We start from the raw sequence: 21,943 nt of genomic DNA on the forward strand, positions 1-21,943 counted from the left end.
ATATCTGTCATTTTAAATCTGATTCAGCATGCATCTCCAGAGATTTAATCATTGAGGGTAGATCACCAAGTAGCTGGTTGAGTTAATTATTTGAATAATCTACAGTTCAGACACTTAATATTTTACCTACATATTCCCACGTGGGCCTGCATTTTCTGCTTGCGTCTACAGAAGTTTGGCAAAGCTACAAAGAAGCCCTGACATCAGATGTAACAGTATGAGATAAAGGCACTGTTAACTTTTCATTGCTGTGGCTTCTGTCCCCAGGTAGAGTGGATTGGCATGAAGACTGTGGATGTGGGCAGACAAGGCAGGCAATCACAAAGGAGAAGCTGAGGCCATGTGAAGTTGAAGGGTAGGTGAAACCTGAATTGCCATTTTTAGTGTTGAAAATTAAGGGATCCTGTAACTTTGTTGTGTCTTCTAACAACAAACCTGTCTCATTCAGATTTCGAGAGGTAGTATTTCACTCCAGAGATAGAACACAGAATTAAAATGCCTATGAAAGCAGCCACCTAGAGCATTTAAAGAAGCTCCTAAAAAAAATCACTATATGTTCAATGGTGTTATCTGTAATAACCTAAACTGATTAACCTAATAATGATGCAAATCGCTCACTCTTAGACATCTAAGAAACCCAAAAGCCCACAAATCTTTTTTTTTCTTTTTTTTTTTTTAAAGCATGAATGGGACAATAGCACATAGAGATGAGGAGATTTTTGGAGATTACAAAGGGGTGACATGCTGTATATTATCTGGGAGCCTACAAAGCAGCTGATGTGGATGGCAGATCTGTATGCTGTATCTGTCTGTAGTTGCTGTGCTGTGGCATAGGCCCTTCTTGACACTGGTAGAGGCGGGCAGTGCCAAAACATCAGAGGAGCTTTTGGCCTTGGCATCGGGAGCATTTCAATGCCTTTTCTCCTTTCACCTGTAGGTGACACAGCCCTTCCCTCTAGATATAGACTGTAGAAATCAGGAGCAGATAAAGAATCTCCTTACATTACTGAGAGGCTTTGAGAACAGATGGTTTGAGACAGGACTCAAAGAATAAATCTTCTGAAGTGGAAGGGACAAATAAAAATGCAGAAAGAAAAACAATAATATTGATATTCTTTAAGTCAATCCTGTTATCTGGGGAAGAGAAGAGAGCTGACCTGTAATCTGTAATGTATGAGGTTGATGCATATAGTTACTCTTCACTTCCACTGGGAAGAATTTTGTCTTTCAAGGTAAGATGCGAAAAGGCATTTCAGTATCTAATTTCTCCCAGGTAATAAGGGCAGTAAGAAACTAGCTTTGTGAAGTTTGTTTTTCCTTAGTGGAGAAGGAGGGAAGCATTTCTATTACAGGATTTCCCTCTCCTCTGCTTTTCAATGAATCAAGTGCTGATGTAATTCAAACACAGAAGACACTTGATAAAAGAGTATAGCATTTGCTTAGCCCACAGTGCTTGCAGACTATGCTGGTCTGACAGAAGCTTTGCTATTTAGAGAGAGGTGAGTGATGCTCTCCACCCCTGAAGATTTTAGCAAAGGCTCAGTATTTAGAACAATATGGAACTTGGTCCCTCAGCTGTGCGTCTTAGGGTTGATGGCAAAGAACACGTCTGCTGTGGCCTGGTATGTTCTATTCCTGATTTGCTCTGACAGAGAGGGCAAGGGTTGATTTGTGAATCTTCAGAGAGTCATCACATCCTTGGCTTGTTAACATGTGTCCTTTACAATTGTAGCTGATCCTCAAGCAAGCATGTTCCCCAAATAACCCAGCCGTTCCTCGCTACAGGGCAAATAGACCATCTTTTCAGTTCTCACATGTGAAATTGCATTTTTAACAAGTTTTTAGTGTACAGTTTTTCTAAGTGCTGCTGTGAAGCAGTCAGTTTATTAAGATCTGTATTAATCTAATTGAGTGTATTCCACTTACTAACTAAGGTATAATTTGGCCAAATGCAGGTGTGAACTTCCGAAGTGGTATACACATCACGTTCAGCACATCCTAAATCCTTTAATGCACCTACACAACTATGTATTGCAAGGCTAACATGAGCTTGGGAGACAGACTCTAATCAAACAGCTATAATCTCTGTCTTCACTGCCTTCCTTTGCACTCCCAAGTCTTTAGGAACGTGACTCTAGTCAAAGAAAGTTTTTGCTGTGGAATTTTTTTTGCCAGTGTAGATTAGAATAATGAGAAGTTATATGCTTATCCCCAAATCCTTCTGAAACCAGCCGTTGAACCAGCTGCACACAAGTGTAAATACATACATCTTCAAAGAGAAACAGAAACAGTAGACACTTATTTAGGGCTATCTGAAGGTAAGAAGAATTAGCTTTAATATTTAGAGATGTCACCTAAATGATAGTACAGAAGAGTTCATTGAGCATGAAATTTAGACAGCAATTTAAGTTTAAAACCTGACCTTTGGAAGATACATTCTTTATAGCTACCATGTGTCTATGAAAACCTGCTTTCTGTAGTAAGTGTGACTGGCTTCTTGTTGCACCTTTTAACTTTCTTTCCCATGGAAAAAAAAGCAAACAAAGATTCGCAGGCTGAGGTTTTGAAAACAGGCAGTTTGTGTCTAAGTCCAATCCTGCTGAAGTCAATAGAAGTCTTACCCCTGATTTATGGAAGCAAGCAGAGTTGTGTTGGGAACTGATAGCTGGTCAAGCTCACAAAGTCAAATGCTCATTTGCACATGACCTTCCACAGCTAAATCATGTCAAGCCAGCTTTTCAGGTCCTTACCAAGGAGACTGAGTCTGTCTCTTACTTTCAGCAAAGGCGACTTTCTGATGGAGTCCAATACATTTGTATTTTCCATAAGGGATGTTCTCAAATTGACAGCCCAATGTCTTTGGGAAAATGAATCCAGCATTTTTTTATTTTTGCAGCGCTCACTGAGGAACTTCTATTCACTCTGTAAAGTATATAGCATGCAATAACATTTAATACTTCCAAGTAAATTTTGAGATACAGCGAAACTCCTAAGGGATGTAAGCCACTCCTTTGCTTCTGATCAAGAACAGAATATCTATTTTGAATGTCCACTTTCTTCATGTGCCAGGCTACTGTTTGGTTCCAGCTTTGCCCCCCCCAAAATGTACATGCAATTCTGAAATAAGGCAAGAAAAAACTGTTGGCTCAGAAGGAATCAACAGCAAGGAAAAAAAATGTCAGCCTTTGTAGGAATAAGTAGTTTAATGGGAAGAAGTACTGGCTTTTTTTCTCAAAAATTCCGAAGGGAAATCCAAGACACAGTTAAGAGAACACTGTGCAGATGAACTACCCATCTTTGAAACATTCTTCTCAGTCGTCTTCCACCAAAAATAAAGAAATGAAATTAATGAAGGAAATGGAGTCACCATTCCTACAGGTGTTCAAGAAATGTTTAGGCATTGTACTGAGGGACGTGGTTTATTGGGAAATATCATTGATAGGTGGACAGATGGACTGATTGATCTTGGATATCTTTTCCAACCTTGGTGATTCTATGATTCTAAATAAAATAAAATAAAATAGTAGTCTATTTTAAGTATCCCTTGGGCAGTTAAATACTTCAGCCTTCTCAAACGCTTAATGTGATCATCAGAAGCATTTGTGTTGCTAAGAAACTTACTGACACTAAAGCCAGGACAATGTATTGTCAGCCTTCTGCTTCCATTATGCCATTCTCCCAGTGTCCCGTGCCTTCTGCACTCTTGGGAATTGTCTGAAAACTGAAGTTAATAAGCTCCATGCTTATTATTATTATTGAGAGCCATATGGATCCATGCTCTCAAGTGCCTGGCAAACAAAAAAATATCAATTTCAGCTCATTCGTTCTCTCAACATCAGAACTGACTAGATCACTGAAGTAATGCTTTGACTTCCTATAATAGGGAGTTTCACCTAGAGTGAACAGAATAAAAAATACAAGGTAGTTATTTCAGTGATCCTGCAAAAAACAGTCCTGCAGAACACGTGTTCAACTGTCCTCTGTAACTGGGCAGAACTACACAGAGCTTGTTCACCCCGCTAATTTAATAGTGAATGAAACTTTTAAACTACAGTATTGAATGCCAAAAATATTGGAAAAAAAAAACTGTACAGCATGGGCTGTATGAAAGGGTTCCTTAAATTTAATATGATTTTCCCATATAGTACTGTTACTGTGTCAGAGGCTCAAGGAGTTAAATGATGCATGCTTGAAGAATTGGTAGCAGATTTTTCTAGAGAATAAGTAGCATCCGAGGCTTTTAAGATTGAAGAGTTCTTTGGGGCAAGTCTATAAATGTTGAAAAGCACCAGGAGTTTACAGTATTAGTTATCAGGAGTACTTGATAATGTGTGTTACCTGAACAGCTTGGCTCAAAGTATTGCATTTTCTTCCCTTAATTTAGGGTGAGGGATAATCAAAGCAATGCTAACAAAACCACACTGGTGATAACACATCAGTTTTTGCAAAGTCTTGCAAGAGATCAGCGATACTCTGGTAATGGCTGAAATTTGGGCCCATTTCCAACTATTCCCGGCTCAAAAAGGCTTTGTGTTTCTTTGTATATTCTGAGGCTGGTGCAGGCTGACCTGTACTCTCGTCTCCACATGTGATGTCCTTTTTCCAGAGTAACTCCATAGCAGCAGAATTCCTTGTGATTGATCTCCTCTGAATGTTAACAAGCAAAGAACATGCCATTAATAAAATCCAAAGTATGAAAATCTATCTGTCATCGGTATGATGAATCTAGGCCATAATTCCTCAAATCAAATCCCTCTGTGAAAGCAATGGCTGTTCACAGATCAATTTGTCTGTGGTTCAGAGTAAATGAAAAATGAACTGCCCAGAAGCTAAACTTTGAGTCCATCTAATTGAAAAAATATTCCAGTTGCTAGGTCAGATTATTCACACAACGTGTAGAGCTTGCTTATGCCTACAGCTATAGACTGAAGTCACCGTTTTTAAACACTCTTTCCAAAGTGGGTGCTTGGCATGACTGCAGAAATAAGCTGTCGTGCTATGTGTTTGGCATTTATGTTTCCTGTACATTCTACTCTATTTGCAGTGTGCACGCTGCAGCTTTCTCTTCAGAAGTTTCCTTATAGTTGGGGTGTTTTGCTCCCAAGGTAGGGAGGGGACTAGATGTGCCTTCTGGTCATGGGGACAGGCAAGGGATTGTTGGGCTTGAGTGAGTCTATGCTGAAAGGTTGAAATAAAATGGCCTGCTGAAGCTTACACGCTTATTATGACCCACACAACAGAAGTTTCCCTATTGCTACAGAGCCAAAGAGCTTAAACTTAGCAGTGAGCCACTAATGGGATGTGGTTTACAATTAACAAGCCTTTAATTAGGGGATTTAGGATCAGAGGGCCTCTTGGGTTATAATTTATTATGGCTGATTTTGTTGTTGTCAGTTTCCTTTTTTTTCAGCCAAAAAGAAGACATTAGGAATATTGCTTTTCTTTAATGGGCTGTGAAAAGGACAATCTGCAATTAAGAGCTGTTTAACCCCTAAGCTGACTACAAGTATTAAACAGTGTTTTTCACTGTTGCCATACAACAGCTTCCTTTACCTGTCAGCACTGACTGGGAAATACAGTAGACAAACAGGTGAATTCGTTTTCTTTCAGGTTTCTCCCTCCACTCCATGAAAATCTGGGGATCTCACCAGTTGTGCCTTTGTTGTTAAGGATTAGCTATTAGGAAACAGGCTGTTAAACTCCAGGTGTTATTTGAGTAAGAAAAATTGAAACTATTTTCTGTACTTGCAGCATCTGATGCACAGACTCAGATGTGAACGATGCAAACCGTTTAATACAAGTTCTCATATCACTTATATGCCTTCACAAGTTTTCTTTTTCTAGCTTTCCCATCCACCCCTACAACTTTCCCATCCACCTTCTCATGTTACAGAGCATTCTACGAAACACTCTTCAACCGTTCGTGCAGGCGCTTCTCCAGTCAGAGCCGTGAGACGTTCTCTCTTCTTCTAGAGGAGTCCTTGGTTCTCATGCTGTTTATCTTGCTCCACAGCTTCTGCTCTGAACAGTTTTTCTTGTATTCCCACATGTACTCCTCCAAGATATCTCTCTCTAGACCCTCAGAGAGGTAAACTATGTAGCTTCACACTATTTTGTAGCATGTGATCCTCCCCCTCTACTCTGCCCTGGTAAGACCTCATCTGGAGTACTGTGTCCAGTTCTGGGCTCCCCAGTACAAAAAAGACAGGGATCTCTTGGAAAGAGTCCAGCGGAGGGCCACGAAGATGGTGAAGGGCCTGGAGCATCTCCCCTGTGAGGAAAGGCTGAGTGAAATGGGTCTGTTCAGCCTTGAGAAAAGGAGACTGAGAGGGGACCTAATCCAGGTCTATAAATATCTAAGGTGTGGGGGGCAGAATGGCGAGGCCGGACTCTTTTCAGTGGTGAGTGGAGACAGGACAAGGGGTAACAGCCAGAAACTGGCGCATAGGAAGTTCCGCACAAACATGCGCAAGAACTTCTTTACAGTGAGGTGACGGAGCACTGGAACAGGCTGCCCAGGGAGGTGGTGGAGTCTCCTTCTCTGGAGATGTTCAAGACCTGCCTGGATGCCTACCTGTGCGACCTGTTGTAGGGAACCTGCTTTGGCAGGGGGGTTGGACTCGATGATCTCTGGAGGTCCCTTCCAACCCCTACAATTCTGTGATTCTGTGATTCTGTGATTCTGTACAAAGCTACAGGGATGAGTATGGATGAGCACCCAGTGGAAAAAAAAATAATAGTAATAATTAAAAAATCACATTGAGAAATAGTCTTTTTACTAGGAGTAGTAAACAACAAACGTGTTGATCAGGTAAACACGGAGATTCACAAATGAAAGAAGAGATGTGTGTGAAGACATTAACCTTGTAGGTGAAACACTAACCTTGTGTTGATTAAGGAATAAAATAAATGACCTTAGAAAACCACTAGTGAGAATGAAACGGGTCTGTTAAGCTGTGAAAATAAGCAAAAGATTTTGCTTCCATGTGAAGTAGTAATCTTGCTGGGAGAATTCTGTAGGCTTTGAAAGACAGGACAGGTGTACAGAACCAGGAATCTCAATGACTTCCTTGCATCTATACTCACCAGGGAGAATGGAGGAAGCAAGAATTATTTCATTGTATGCAGACAAGGAAAGAGAAGAACGGCAAGCGAGGTAGATACTGAGAGAATCAGGCAATAAAAAAAAATAAAAAATCAGGTAGCTCCAGAACTTGAGAGAAGAGGAACTCAGATGGAATTAGAAGTAAACCACTTGTAGACAGCTGAGATATTTTCGTTGATGCTAGCTAAAATGTCTAAGAACTACAGAAAAAAAAACTAATCTGACACCCTGTACTTAAGACAGGAATGAGGAATTAGCCATGAAAATGCATTTCTTTGCAAAAAGGTTAACAAATGTTTTCCAGTGAAATTATTAGCTGATTTTGCTGTCTGCTGGGTGGGAAACTGGCGGAGTGCTTGATTAATGAAATGCAGATTGAACTCCTTACTTTTGTTCCTGAAAAAATTTGCACCACAACAAACGTGGAAAAGAACAGAAGTTTTAGGTCATTAATTTCCTTTTCTTTTTTTCTCTCTCCAGTAATAAATGTTTTCAGGCCCACCCCTGCTCTTTAGTAGACTCTTCATTGAAGTCACAAATCCATGAAGATAACATCAAATTGTTGTTATGAAAGCAATGTTCCTGTAACAGATTCAATTCAGCATTTTGCCAAGATGCAGAAGAGAGAAAGAGGGAAAGAAAGGCTATGAAAATGCCAAATCTTACTTAAAATCACGTCATTTGTAAACAAGTAGATGAAACAATAGTAGAAAGATAACAGTGTCACTGTTAGTTGGAGACACTTAGGTATTTTTAAGCTTGGTGCCCTCACTCAAATACAATAACTGCCTATGAAACGTGACAGAGCTCTCATTTGTCTCTCCTGGGGAACATGAATACATTCAAGCTTGTGCTTGAGTGCTACAAGGAGAATGTGTTTTGCACATCAGAACCAAGATCAGATATTGGCTCTGACACATTGATGCCAGTTTTTTTGTGCTTACATTACAGCATGTGAGATTTTACTTTACAATCCAGTTCCTGGCAACACATGGTTTTATATTAAGATCATAGTTTCTGCTTAAAATACATCCATGAGGACAAATTTGTAAATATGAGCCAAGCATGCCCAGAAGGAAAATAAGTAGAGACCCAAACATTACATTTTTTCTCTTATTTTCCCCAGGGCTAGCCTTTGACCTTTTCCTGTGCTTGCTGTTAGCAAACCTGCCTATATGAATTCATACAAAATAGAACTTGCACATTACAAATAACATACTTGCTCTGCTTACTTTCAGTTGCCAAGGGTGGAAGCTGACACTTTTCAACATAATTGCTCTAATAGCTGCGCACAACTTTGTTACATGGTTCTGTGCCGTTGTGTGACTGTTTTCTCTTGGTGGGTTCACAGATGATATATGTAAAAATAGATGAAAAAAGATGAAAAACAAAACAAAGCAAAACATAGACCAGTGAGTAATGAGCAGTGACTTGGAACCTCAGTATATTAAAAGTGTCTACGCGAGCCTGCTGCAGAACGTAGACAAAAAATATGTTGCAGAGCTTACCTATGGGTGGGAGTGATGCCATTTGAAAGCTGTTTACACCTTCGAAGTTTTGGAGAATGACAGGGAAGTTGAGAAAGCCAGTGCAATTTGTATAGCCCTAGGGCTATTTCTGATGGATAATAGCTTTCTTGGGTAACTCTGTAAGATGCAGTATGATGCAAAATCTCTGCAGCACTGCAAAAAGGTATCAACTTTCTTCTGCAGTGCTTGTTCTGATGGAACTTATTGTGTTCAGAAACTAGGCTACATCCCATCCTATCAACATTTCTACCCAGATCATAGGGCAGGTTGTGGTGCTCTCTCTGGAAAGCTTTAGGATGTCTTGGAATGGAAAGAATCATTATTTCATGATGGAGCTGTCATGGAGCTAGAAATACCCTCTAAATATCCACTTTTTGGGGTCTAATGATAGAATAATTAAGGTTGGAGAAGACCACTGAGATCATCTAGTCCAACTATTAACCCATGACCACCATGCACACTAATCCATGCCCCTCGGTATCACAGATGTTCCTGTCTGTTCCAACAAGCCCTTCCCCTCCTCCATAATGATTGAAGACTGTACAAATGTGAGGTAAACCTTCAGAAGCACTACGTGTTGCCAAAAAGTAGCTTATTGAGAAAAACAGTTTCTGTGTTCTAAATACTGGTGCTCCCACTTAAACATTTAAAACTTTTTAGGAGTTTCAATAAAAATACGGTGAGCAGGACAAAAATTACTTACTGCAACTACATCACACAGAGCCCTGTCCTTCCTCCCTTTCCGCAGTACTTTTCTAACCAGGGTTCCAAGGACTTAGACAGTAAAACCCACTGGGTTTCAACAGGCTGGTCTTATCACTGCCAGGCTTTGATTGTTTTGTTGCTGTTCTCCTTTTCCATGCCAGCAGTTCTGATGCCACTATGCTGCCAGATACTATTTGCCAGTAAGGTTTGAAGCTTTTCATACTAGTGTAATCAGGATGGCAGGTGGCAGTGTGATCTCCAAGCATACCCTAGTGTGTCCATAACAAAATATTTTTTGAACTGTCTCCACCTTGTACCATATATAAGGATTCTAATCAAAGCAGGGGATGATTTACAATAACAGGCTGTTATAAAATGCCAGTCTAATTAAGCTGAGGCAGAAAGATATTTACTAAACTTATTAGACTTGTTTACCAGTCTAAGGGTGAAAAAAAACCGCAGAAAACAACAAACTTATTCTGAAGGCATCTTCTCTGGTTGCCAGTTCTGCTAACCATGCCACTGGTGAGTATGCCAGCAATGTAGTCCAATATTCCATCATTTTGATAAAAAGATCATCCGGAATGCAAATGCTTTGGGCATGCTTTATTCTGCAAGCTATGAACATGACGGAGCTGAGGCTGGTGTCTGAATTTCCTCAGTTTTTTTGAAAATTGAATTGTTTTTTCCTTCAAAAAATTTTCTAGTAGCCTCCAAATCTATCAACTGTTGGCTCAGATGTGCTGAATAGAAATCTTTATTCACTAATGCAAAAATGTATTCATTTCTGTATGGGAACTGCTGAGTCACGGCCTGAACCTCTGATTGACCACCTGAGGCAAGCCATGAGTCAGCCAGAGGAGCACAGGTGAAGGCAATTCAGCTGTGCTGCCGGAAGGATGGAGCCCGGCTGCACCCCTCCTAGACCTATTTAAGAGCTGACTGCCAGGGGACAAGGATCTTATCTGGAGATCCCCTCTTCTGGTGTTTTCTGTAGGTGAGCCTAGCATATGGGTAAGCCTTCCATTTATTCTCTCTTGTTATCTTAGTCTTCTTTGCCTAACTGTCTTGTTCTTTTTATGATTATAACATCTTAATATCCATTGATTATGCAGTTTCAAAACACCCCTGGCTCCCTATGAACAGTAACAGAAAATCCTTGCTTTCCTTTCCTTGTGATGACTTAAAGGGTAAGCATGTTGAGAGAGTTTGGAGGAGGTGCAGGAATGTTTGTGCTCATCTATCAGCAAATCTTGTCTGCCCATCCAGCAGCGTCAAAGCAACCAGGCTGTGCATCCTGGAGAGTTCTGTCTTTGCCACAGCTGTGCTGGAAAATTGCACCAGAGCAAGCCTCGGATCTGTGGGAGATGCACACATGAGCAGTAGATGTACAGAGAGAACACAACACACTGAAATATGGTGAAAGAGTATAATTGCTAAATAAAGGGCATGTGCATTTTATTTTGAAATTTAATTTGTAAGAGAACTATTCAGCTATACTAATTTCCTTCAAAGCTTTGCATTTAAGAGTATGTGTTTAACATTAAGTTAGATTTTCCAGTGCCAAAAGCAAAGTGACATCATTTCCAGATGTAGATTCTAGTAGATCATGTCTTGAATGATTAAGGGCTGTCAGATCTAAGCAGACTCGTAAGTGAAGCTGTGTAGAACACAATTTATTGCAAAACAATGAGAGACCTTCAGTGAAAATCAGAAATCACATATCTTTAACATAAGGCTTTTATTCTGGGAACAAGTTTGGAAGTATGGACTAAAGACATCACATTTTCTTTCCAAATTGAAAAGTTAAAAAAAAAAAAGCAGTTCTCAGGAGCATTCTTTCTATATGCAGCATTATTTGTCTCCCTGTATTCCCATGTTTGCTCGTTATTTTCTGTTGGAAAATGTGCACAGATTACACACTTTCCCTAACCTACTCTACTTAGCCAGAGGAGACAGACTGTTTGACTCCAGACCTGAACATCAGCTGTTTGTATTCAGCTCAGTACTGCTCAAAATAGTTTATAGCTGAGTATAAACTGAACCATCAGAAATAGGATCTCAATCCTTTGAAATGTCAGCAGATCAAGTTCACTGCACACGCAGGAGCTGAATTTTCAATCCAGAAGGCTGTATCATTGTCAAAAGCTCAAGATTATTTAGGTGAACTGATTTACTAACATGGCAACTAACAAGATTTGTGCTCCAAAGTTTGATTTATACTTTGGATTCGTCTTGTCAGAACAACTGTAAATAATAACTGCTGAGAGCAACATTTTGAATGGTCCATTTTTAGTTTGCTGGGATTGTTCACGAGCCTGTGGTAGGGTTACAAAGCATCGTAAACATCGTGCCTAAATTCTACTTTGTCCTGGTCTAGCATGCAAAGCAAGAAAAGATACTGGGCAGGTTCAGGATGGAGGGATGGGGAGAAGGCTGGTCTCCTGCTCACCTATTTGCAGAACCCAAGGAGAAGGAGAATCTAAAGCTGACATCGTGGCTTCATCGAAGACAAATGCAAAATGATCTCTAACTTCAATAAGGCTTTGTTTTTACCCTGTGGCAGAATTAAATGTGCATGCCTTTCTCTTTGTCTTTCCTACAAAATGAGGTGTCTAGGGCAGCTTCTGCTTTGTTCAGTGCTGGAGCTAAATCAGAGAGCAGAGAAAGGGGAAAAAAAAAAAAAGAGCTTTTACTTTCTGAATCCTACCAGACATCTTCACAAACTTATCATTCCATACATTCATGTCTTTTCTCTTTCACTGCTGACCAAATCTTAATATCACAGTGAAAATAGTAATGATCTTGAAATAAAAAATCATCTGTTCCTCTTTGCTGTCATAGTCTAACTAAAAGTTGTGGCTAATGTTAATGAATGAATAAATTAAAAGCAGTGTAGATGGAAGGCAGTGCATTTTCAGCAGGGTTTAGAAGTGCAAGTTACAGTTCAGGTACATAAAATGAACTGCAAGTAATGATCTGCAGACAGCTTCCCACAGGGAAATCAGTGCTATATATAACAAAGCCAGTTTGCTACGTATTTTTCTGTCTTCAGCATGCTTGAATAGGAAGAAGTTCATCAGAGCACAAACAGAAAATATAGCAAGGACAAGCAAAGCCCTGCAAATTGTCACATTGAAAGGCTGTGTGTTGCATGTGTCCTGTATCCTCTTGGATCCAATGCCCAACTGGGCAAAGAACAAAATGCTTCTGTACTGCATTTTTGCACCTGGGCTGGACTTGACCTACAGCTCTCAGAACCCTGTGTCTCAAAACCAGTGGTTTCTGATTGCTGGTTCACGGTTTGATCTACTGCCATCCTCTGCTTTATCCACCCTCTCTGGTGAGCCAGCAGACCATGATCCTTTGGAAACCAAGATGTGGCCAAGGATGTTTGTGCCTGCTCCAAGTAAGAATGAACACAGCACACAGACAGGTTCTGCAGAGTGTGGTCAGCATGAAAACACAAGTGGTCTTTCAGGCATCTGGGAAGGCATTATGGGTCCAAACTACTCCTGTCAGGTTTTACATTTCTGCAGGTGAAGCTCTGGATGACTTAAGCAACTGACATGTAATCCAGATTCTTTTTTCTTTGATGTTGCTTCCTTCCATTCTGACAAATGGTGAAAAAAATCCTCTGTTAAAATTCCAGTGCCACTTGTAGCTTGATGTCTGCTAACCCCATTTTCGCAAGCCAGCGTGCAGTATTCAGAAAAAAAAAACAAAAACAAAACACCCCAAACTAAAAGAAACAACTAAAAAGCTAATAACTTATTAATGACTAGGGCAAGAGGCAAAACATTTAAGTAACTAGCATTCGGTAACTTACCATTTTTTTCCCCATGAGAGCTAACTGAATTTGTCAGAAAATTTAGGCTGCTAGGACATGCTAAAGTATGTTGAAAACTCCTTGGAGATACTGTTATTGCCTTGTTATTCAAGTGAAGCTGTAGGCTGGTGTTTTAACATTCCAGTCCCAGCCAAATCCTGTTGAAACATAATGGGAGATTATGCTTTTGCCCAGAACATTCTTTGTAGAGATGCCACATTTCTTCCCATGCAAGGCTTTGTTTCAGCAGCAAGCGAATATGGGTCCTCCTCACAGCAAGTTGAAGCAGGAGGAGATGTGTGGTCTCTGAGGCCCATTCCCATGTAATCAAAGCAGAACTGAGACCCTACATCCCCACATCCATTCCACCATTTCTACACACCCCTAATCATCTCCTTGAGCAAAATCTTTAGTGCAGAGGAGCCACTGAAAAGCAAGTCATTTTAATCTGTGGGATAGAAAGGTTCTGCAGCTGAGCTGACAATTTCTGCTCTTTAGTATCGATTGGATGATCATTCGTTATAGTGATGGCTGAAGCAGTAAAGCAGATGATCCATAAACTGCAGTTTTGATTTATGAATGTGGGGGCCTCTGTTCACATATTACAGAAGTTTTCAAAACCTCACTACCTTTGTTCTCAAACAGGGAGGTGACTGGGTATCTTTGTGTGTTGTGAAAATGGAATAATTGCAGGCTAGTGGTGTTTTTGTGAAGACTGATGTGATGCCAAACATCTACACCAGATCTCCACCTGCAGTGCTAAGAAGATAATGACTCCATCCTCTGTAATGCGTGATAACTCAGCAGGCTTGCTATCTTCCCATGTCAAGGAGGAATGTTTATCCTGCACATGCAGGACCACTTTTACCTCAAGAACTTTGACACAGAAGACCTGATAAATTCACACCAACCTTGCTCTCAGCAAAACATTTCCACTTTTACTCTCAGGATGCTCAGATGTGGCTGAAGAAATCTCTACCAGGCGGAAATGGAGACAGGGCCATGAAGTCTACATTAAAGAAAATTAGCTGTCTTATGCATGATAGTTCACCTGCATCAATTACCAAAGGTCTGCTCCTTGTATGGTGGAAAGAGCGTCCAGTTCACTGACAAACTGCGTTTGGCTGTAACATGGAATAAGTATGCCTAATAATGATAAATAATAATAATAATGGTAAAGTATAAGGAGTACAAGCACAAGTGAGTGAATTAGCATGATATTGTTTGGAATGGCTTCAAAATAGGCCAAGAAAAATGTAAAGACCTGTGCAGTATAAGGAAGGTAAAAGCACCCTTTTTTGGTGCTTTTTAAATTACCCCTCTAATTGATGCAATTGAGAGACAGTGAAGATAATCTGAGTACATAATGACTGTGGTGGGAGCATCACAACGTAATTGCAATGTACTTTTTTTGCCACGATGTATCATTACACTACCTCTGTTTCTCTGGAACAAATGCATTCATTTGGGTTGAAGCAGGTGGATTCTAAAATCCCTTTCTTTCACACCTGAACCTGCATGTCATCTCCTGTCACTGTGTCAGGGAGTTATATGTGTGGATAGCTGTACCTGTGTTATAATGTTAGATTTCACATTGCTCAATTTCACATCTGTACTCCTAGAGTAGGAATTTGCTCTAAGTTCACGAAGGGAAGTCCTGCAAGGAAGCACAGTGTTTCTCTGCCAAATAGATCTCCTTCATGTACAACAAAACTACCTTAGCTGACATGCTTGGTGCCAAATGTCCTCGAGTGAAGGGGGAAGCTGCATATTCCTTTTCATCATTTAAACGCTTCATCTATCATTTTCATCCTGTATAAAATGAAGACAATGCTTCTCTTCTTCCTATAGACATTATTAGACTCATCTCACTAGTTTCTTCTAAGAAGTTCTGCAGATTAAAGAAGAAATGCAGAAATTTACTACTACTATTTCACCACTACTGAGGAATTTCCTATAGTGATAAGACACAGACTGAAGACGCAAGGGAGAGGCAATATCTTTTTTTTTCCTGTGACATATGTTCTACATCTAGTTATATCTCTGCTAGACACATAGCAGTATGCCTGCCACTACTGTCCTGTGATATGTTATATCACTAGAGAGGAGTCTGAGTAGAAAATATCATGTTTCTCAGTGTATTTTCCAATGCAAATTTCTTTTCTTTCTGATAGCAGCTTTCCTGAGGGTTTTTTTTTTTTTTTCTTTTTCTTTTTTTCCTGCTGGGTGAAAGAATGAAAAAGGGAAAGCAGAAAGCCAATATCCTTCAGTTTTAATTTTTGAAAAGAGAAAAGGTTAGCTTTGGGGTAACATTTTAGATTCTTGAAATGTTTATGCAAAAGCGCTTTATTTTCTTCCTGTGAATTTTTAAGTTTTCTCTTAGAAAAGATTTTAATGGTTTTTAAAATATATATGGATATATTTTAAAGCAAGCAAAGATTAACTTCCTTTGCTACCCACTTATGTTCTTCTATTAAAGTCAGCAGTGCGTGCTTGATATTTTTCATTAATTCTTTACATGCATGGCAGTGTAAACTATATAAACTTTTTGTCTATAAAATTAAGGGGAAAACTAAATTAAAAGATAAGGGACCAGGAAAGTTCAGGATGTCTACTTCAGGCATTCCCAGATAGAAATGACTGTAAAATTAGGATTTTAAGCAGAATGCAGGCTTGAATAAACAGAAACAACTTATTTCCATGGAAACAACTAATCTAAAACCTGAACAAAGGGAGCACGTGAGTGTCTACCTGACTATATGTCAGTTCTAACATGAAATCAGTAGGTTGTGACATCTATTGATGGTGCTGAGTTTGCCCTTAGGTACTTCCCTTGTGATTTGGGATAGGGCTGAGTGCTGGAAAGACCTATTAATTGCTACAGCTCAGCTGGGTGTTCTGCCTTAGCGATTTTATACAATGGATAGAGAAAGACGCAACTGTATTTATTGCAGCTGGTATGTTACCAGCACCCAGAGAGAATGTCACCAGGGCATTTGAGCTATGTATTTCCCGCATTAGCACTTCCGCTGTTTCCCCCAGTGCTGCACTTCTTTGTAAGCCAGAGCAAACAGAGTGCAGGTGTTACTGTAAATATGAAAGAATGCATTTCTCCCGATCCTTAAAATAATCTTAAAGTGGTTTTGCTATTTCCTATTTTACAAGCAGTTCACGAGTGCTGGTTATGGGCAGATCCCTCTTGGCAAGGGAAGCTGACCTCATTGAAAAATCCTTTTGAGTGACCTGATGAAAATGAGCTTAGATTTGGCCAAGTGATGAGTCTTTGAAAATAGCATTTTGCATACATGTGGCAGGTTTTTTTGGTTGTGGGTTGTTTTTTTATTTTTTGTTTTTTGTTTTGTTTTTAATAATGAAAGCATTTGGAGTGAATATAAGCTGTTCTTTGCACGCATGAGCTGCTGACAGACACACTGAATGTTCGTGTCTTCTTAGGTATGTGTTGAATGAGACATAGTCTGTATTCGCTGCTTAATAAAAAGCACATAAAGAGCCATATTGCTCCTCTTGGACAGTGATTCAAAAATGAGGTTAAGCAAGTATGAGGGGAGCACTGTGATGATTTAGAGCTTGTCACAGGCCAGGAAGTCTCAGAAGGCCCTGCTGCTTTCTCTGCAGATCTGCCAAACACAAACCTGCACTCACCCCATACCAAGGGAGCTGGAAGTGAGAATCCTCCTACTCTTGAAAAGCAGCAAATACCGGGAATGACCAAAACCTGGCCTCGAGATCTTGGATTGCATGAACCCTTTGGATTCTACTCATGCAGTGCTAAAATTGTCAAGTTTGGTGGGCTGTAATAGATTTGCATTTCTGCTGAGGTTTTTTTTTTTTTTCTGGTTCTGTGCTGGTTGTACTAGAATATGACCTAATCTGTGTGAGATTACTTCTGAATTGCTGAGCTCTTGATTACGTAATTCATCAAGATGTAGTACTTGGGAAAAAGCAAACGCTTGGTACAGCTTCTCACATTGGAGAATTCAGCAGCCAAATTCCTGACACACGCTGAGTTAGTGAAGATGACAAAAAAAAGTCATACTTCCTGCTTTCATATCCAGTTTGGGGTGGCCAGTTTGCAATGCCTAGGCTTCAGAGAACATCTCCATGGGGGAACAGAAGGGAGCCCTATTGAGGTTGGACTGGCTGCTCTCTTCTGCATACCACCACCTAGTGCTGATGGGATTTTGAAGTTTCTAATGGCTCCTTGAGCACCCATGTCCATGAGTAGATATATTTTAATTTTGTTAGTACTTCATCCTTTTCTTGTTGGTGAGAAGTCCAGAAAGATATATGAATTGATCCTGTCTTTCTTACAAAACATGAAAAGGGAAAAGTGACCTGCCAGTGCTAAGACTCAGAGGAAGGCATGGCCTCCAGAGCAGATGGAGAATCTACTTGGAGGCCTTTTTCCAGCTTGCAGGAGGCTTTCACTCACGTTCTTACCAAGAAAGCTGCAGTGTAAATCATATGCTAAAAGAGAGTGAGTTTTCTGTGCTTTATGACCATATCTTTCCAAGTACTTTCTAGAGGCAGGTAAATATTATCTCCTTTTGCCTAAGAATGTGGCTCAGGGGCACTTGGAGATTAAATGGCAATCTAAAGCATTAGTGGTTATTATTACCATTTGTTTTCATAATGTATCATCATCACTGGAGACCTGCTCCTGGTTCAGTTCCCTAGTCACTGTGCAGATGCAAAGCTAAATGACAGTTTGTGCACAAATGAGCTCATAACCCAAGAAACAACGTGTTTGAACAGCAAATGTATTCAGAAAAGTCTTCTGTCTTTCCTGGTTAGCCAGGAAATTAGACTTTTTTTCCTCTGTCAAAGGCCTGGCAGGAGTTATCCTTCATTTGGACACATCCGTAACGAGCGGCTCTCCCTGAAACTGACCACAGAGTGTGCAGCCAAAAAAATGAACCTGGCTGCTGTGTTGAAATCTGTTTTGGAGTACCAGGAAGTAGAACAACAACATCAGCCTTCTATATTGTTCTGTCCCCTCCTCACCACAGAATTCAGCTTAGGATGCTGCCGATCAGCTTTTGAGTTCTGAACATTGAGAAAAACCCCCTTGCTTTCACCTGTTCAGCCATGGTCAAGACAGGACAACCAAAGTAAAAGCAAAAGCAAAGACACTTACTCTGCCTGTAAACAGCATTATATTGCCTTTCTGCAAAACTTACATTATAACTTAGTACAGAAATAAGCTCAGTAAGAGTGATACGTAAGTCTATATTATGCCAAGAAGAGAAACAGAAAAGAAATCCCATGTGGCCTTGAAATTACAGAGTGTGTGCTGATGGGAGCTTTTAAATTCCTCTGTAAAATACTTGACATCCTGAACAAAATCATGTTTAAAAATAGACCCATACAAAATATGTGATGGCACTACTCTATGTGAGTTCATGTGCATTTGACAAATGTGAGAATCGCTAAGAAAACTGCAGGTTTCATGCAAGATGCTCACAGTCATTTCGTTTTTGTGACTGATCCAAGTTCAATTCCTGCACTGGAAGAGAAAACATTGACAGATCCCAGAGCAAAGCAATTGTTTCAATATAGTAAATTGAATCCAAACACGAAAATAAGATGGAAGACCTGTTTTCCAGAGCTGTAGACACACCTAATTAGAGCTCTCTGGTGCAGACTCCAGAGAATCTATATGAATGGGGAATGACATATTACTAAGGGATGCAAAATAATCTGAGCAGGAAGACAAGGCATAATTTTTTTTTGTTACAGATTACTTAAGCATTTACAAAGAGTGTATCAGTAGTAAAATGATCTGAAATTCTACCAATACAGCCAGAAATGTTTAAGCTCGCTGCTGTCTTCTCAGGCACTGTACAATCACAGTGTTACTAAATACCATTGCAACTCCTCATGCATAGCTAGTTTGGTAGCACTGTTATTTTAAAGTGCTCGTGACCATGCTTTGCTGTGATTTGACAAGCTTGTGGTATCTGGCAGATGGAACCAATAAGTGCCATGAAGTGGTTCCCAGTTTTGAATGGATATAATTTTTGCCCCCAGCTTATTGAGAGCACTCCACAATAATAAGGAACTACCAACAGTTACACTGTACTTATTACACTAGTTATGACATGCCTTTCTTGCAAGTGACTTTGTTATTGGACTGCAATCTATTTTTGGATTACAAATGGAAACTGTTCATGACTTAAAGGCTGATCAGGCTTACCAGACTGACACTGGGCAGCTCAAAGGCTTCCTCTTGATGCAATGGGCAATGAAGACATTTAAATACTTTGCTCAGAGAGAATTAAGTCAAAAGTACTGAAGTTCAAATGCTTTTAAAACAAGAATAGCCTTTTCATGATAACCTGCTTACTTCTGACTTGCATCCTACACAGATTTATCCTGGCATTCTTTGTCTGCCATCTCTATTCTTGCAGCAGGAACATTTGAACATGTGGGCTGTTTTCACCCAACTATGGAGAAAGTGCAAAAGGCATGTGAAAATATCTGTTTTTTTTTTTTTTTTTTCAGACAAGCAGACAAAAGAGCAACCCCCTCAGAGCCCTCTGCTGAGGACAGCAATTTGAACTCAGTTTTATGATTAGACAGCACAGGAATCAGGGCTTTGCATTTCACTGAACAAAAAACGGCTTAGATGTTACTCTGGAAAACTTCAGAGGACTTCTTGGGAGAAGTATCTAGGAAGGCTGTTTTGGGAGACTTCTTTCTTTCACAGGACCCTAGATAGGCAGTAAAGACAAGGAACAATTAACAGCCAAGACAATGTTGATAATGTTTCAAGACAAAGGTAGTAACAGAGAATGAAGGTGGTAATAGTGAACGATCAGCCTGAAATCAACCTGAAATACAGGTCTGACCAGAAAAAGATGAGATAGACACTAATTTCTTCTGACAAGAAGCTAGCACTCAAAGCGGATGGAGTGTTGCCATGCAAATAATTAAGAAAGATATTTGCAATGGAAAGAAGAGGAAAGTAAGAAAGATGGAACTTCAGTTCATTTTAGAACCAAAATAAAGGATGACCTAAATAAAAAGGGAAAAAAAAAAAAAAAGGTAAATTAAGCTGAAGCCAAAGTATAAGGCAGAAATGCTGACACTGATCTATAATTAATAGACTAATACCTTTTAAAGCCATAAGGGACCATATAATCATCTAATGTGATGTCCTGCATTAAAGCTGTGAGAAGGGCAGGATTTTGAGTTTTTTTGACATTCAGCTTTTCCAGTTAAGACCTAAATCTGACTACATGAAAATTCTCCATAAGAGAAAATGCTGAAAAAGTTGGTCTGAACTCAAAGGAATAGATGAAAAAATAAAATATAATATAGTGGAAATTAATAATTTCTTCAGGAAGAAATACTGACATTTGGCTTTGAAAGCATCAGTGCCAGAAATGAAGGATTATGGCCACTTTTTTTCCTCACAGAGGTCATTTGTGAAATCTGAGCTTATCTGCAGAATACTTTGATTCTCATATGAAATAAATTTTCCCATGAAGCAAGGTGCTACTCTAACCCTAGGCCCACCTTTATTCTAATAGGTCAGACTAGACAATCCTGTTTGAACCTCACATCTTCTGGCTGTTCAAATGGAGATGTTTTAAAAATACTTCTGGCCAGGGTAGAAAGCAACAAGGGGTAAAGAATTCACCATGTTTCCAGCATGACAACAACCATTTTGGTAACACTCCAGGGGACCACATGAGTCAAAGAGGACAGACAAATAAGAGATAGAATTGTATCCAGCTTTCTGCAGGTATATTTTAAGGGAAAAATAAACAAGACCTGGCAGAAAGTAGTTAGATCTTCTTGTAAGGACAGCATGCAGCCATTTCTCCCAAATGGCTGAGGATATGACTGACTACAATGTGGACTTCCAATGGAAATGGCTGTGCTGGTGACTGAGATGTACACTGCATTGTTTCCAATTTTATGTCATGATAAGCCTTGGAACACAACCTCAGAGTAGTGCGGAATTCTTAGAAGAGATTAGATTTTTTTCCCTTCTGTCAAAGACTGGCAGCAATAACCCATCCACAGAGCTGTGATGGGATGTCTGATAGATGTTGGTGCCATTAAAGCTCTGGAGAAAAGTGAGGCAGCAGGGGGTTGCAAGCAGTCAGGAATCACAGCATGGAATACCAGGTCATGTAAGAACCTGTCATGTGAATGAGACACCTTAGGAAGAGGCCCCCTCAGCAGAAAAGCTAAAAAAACTAACTTGTTCTTCTTTGCATGTTGACAAATGAGGAGTGCCCACACTGGTGTTCACTGCACTGCATGGGAGAGTAAGTGAGGGTGTTCTAACTCCCAGTCCTCTTGAGTGAGAATGTGGTTACATGCCCAGCTCTGCTTCTCACCAGGTATCCTGTAGAGCTGGGATGAACGCATCTCTTGTAAAAGTTTTTGTTGTACTCATCTGCTCGTCCAAGTTGCTAAATAGAATATTAGAGCAATCAAAACTAAAACAACCAACAAAGAAAACACCCCCAAAACACCAGGGAAAAAAAAAAAAAAAAAAAAGCCGTTTGCACATTGGAGAATTCAGTGAATAGAATTCCTCTGGTTTTGACCCATTCTATAAATAACTGTGATATGAAATGTGTTCGAAAATAATTGCAATCAAGTTGAAAAATGTCAGTTGCTTACCTGTGCATCCAAATAAGTGTCTGAGTTGTGCTATAGCTACATGAAAAAGAAATGAAAGAACTGCAGCTAGAAGCTTTTGCAATTCAAAGTATTTAGCTGAATGACAAGAAA

General features: G+C 39.8%; 1 long non-coding RNA gene across 1 annotated transcript in view; it reads left to right on the top strand.

Moving 5' to 3' along the window:
* The first annotated feature begins 254 nt into the window (after positions 1-254).
* The window catches only part of LOC125692375 (uncharacterized), a 62,662-nt gene continuing 40,973 nt past the window's right edge, over positions 255-21,943 (top strand). The window contains exon 1 of the long non-coding RNA XR_007376627.1: positions 255-355. This is a non-coding gene — a long non-coding RNA (uncharacterized LOC125692375). The remainder of the gene's footprint in view (positions 356-21,943) is intronic.

This window comes from Lagopus muta, chromosome 4 (assembly GCF_023343835.1).
Source record: "Lagopus muta isolate bLagMut1 chromosome 4, bLagMut1 primary, whole genome shotgun sequence".
Classification (NCBI taxonomy): Eukaryota; Metazoa; Chordata; class Aves; order Galliformes; family Phasianidae; genus Lagopus; species Lagopus muta.